At 41.9% G+C, this 1,129-nt stretch overlaps 4 non-coding genes across 4 annotated transcripts; all 4 read left to right on the top strand.

Annotated features, from left to right (window-relative positions):
• The first annotated feature begins 101 nt into the window (after window positions 1-101).
• Window positions 102-173, top strand: trnas-uga (transfer RNA serine (anticodon UGA)). Its single transcript has one exon. It is a non-coding gene; the product is annotated as a tRNA-Ser (tRNA).
• Window positions 174-316: 143 nt separating this feature from the next.
• Window positions 317-388, top strand: trnaa-ugc (transfer RNA alanine (anticodon UGC)). The gene has a single exon. It is a non-coding gene; the product is annotated as a tRNA-Ala (tRNA).
• A 288-nt stretch (window positions 389-676) lies between these two features.
• Window positions 677-748, top strand: trnaa-cgc (transfer RNA alanine (anticodon CGC)). The gene has a single exon. It is a non-coding gene; the product is annotated as a tRNA-Ala (tRNA).
• A 141-nt stretch (window positions 749-889) lies between these two features.
• Window positions 890-961, top strand: trnaa-ugc (transfer RNA alanine (anticodon UGC)). The gene has a single exon. It is a non-coding gene; the product is annotated as a tRNA-Ala (tRNA).
• The last annotated feature ends 168 nt before the right edge of the window (window positions 962-1,129 follow it).

Consider the following 1,129-nt stretch of genomic DNA (forward strand, 5'->3'; position numbering starts at 1 on the left):
TCCTGTAGTGTTACCACATCTGGATTTAACAGCATTTGAAAACCTACAATATCAGAAAAAAAACTTGTTGTACCTCAGTGGTAGGAAAGGTTTTTGCACCTGGGGATGTAGTTCAGTGGTAGAGCGCATGCTTTGAATGTATGAGGTCCTGGCTTCAATCCCCAGCATCTCCACAGATTTTTAAAGATTAATTTCAGCAAAACGGTTTCAATGTGGTCCTGTTGCGTTACCACATCTGGAATTAATAGCATTTGTAAACCTACAGAAGCAGAAAAAACTTATTGTACCTCAGTGGTAGAAAATGCAGCTTTCAACTGGGGATGTAGCTCAGTGGTAGAACGCATGCTTTGCAACTATGAGGTCCTGGGTTCAATCCCCAGTGTCTCCACAGGCTGTTGAAATTTAATTTCAGCAAAACGGTTTCAATTTGGTCCTGTAGTGTTACGACATCTGGAATTAATAGCATTGGTAAACCTATAGTATCAGAAAAAACTTGTTGTACATCAGTGATAGAAAAGGTTCTTGCACCTGGGCATGTAGCTCAGTGGTGGAGCGCATGCTTTGCAACTATGAGGTCCTGGATTCAATACCCAGCATCTCCACAGACTGGTCAGGTTTAATTTCAGCAAAACGGATTCAATTTGTTCCTATTGAGGGTAGAAAAGCTCTTTCATCTGGGGATGTAGCTCAGTGGTAGAGTGCATGCTTCGCATGTATGAGGTCATGGGTTCAATCCCCAGCATCTCCACGGACTTTTAAAAATTAATTTCAGCAAAACAGTTTCAATTTGGTCCTGTACCGTTACCACATCTCGAATTAATAGCATTGGTACACCTACAGTAGTAAAAAAACTTGTTGTTCATCAGTGGTAGAAAAGGTTCTTGCACCTGGGGATATAGCCCAGTGGTAGAGCGCATGCTTTGCGTATATGAGGTCCTGGGTTCAATTCCCAGCATCTCCACAGGCTGTTGAAATTTAATTTCAGTAAAACTGACTCAATTTGGTCCTGTAGTGTTACCACATCTGGACTTAACAGCATTTGAAAACCTGCAATATCAGAAAAAAACTTGATGGACCTCAGTAGTAGAAAACGGCTTTCGACCTGGGGATGTAGCTCAGTGGTAGAGCG

Source organism: Sinocyclocheilus anshuiensis, unplaced genomic scaffold, assembly GCF_001515605.1.
Source record: "Sinocyclocheilus anshuiensis isolate Anshui unplaced genomic scaffold, SAMN03320099.WGS_v1.1 scaffold11288, whole genome shotgun sequence".
Classification (NCBI taxonomy): Eukaryota; Metazoa; Chordata; class Actinopteri; order Cypriniformes; family Cyprinidae; genus Sinocyclocheilus; species Sinocyclocheilus anshuiensis.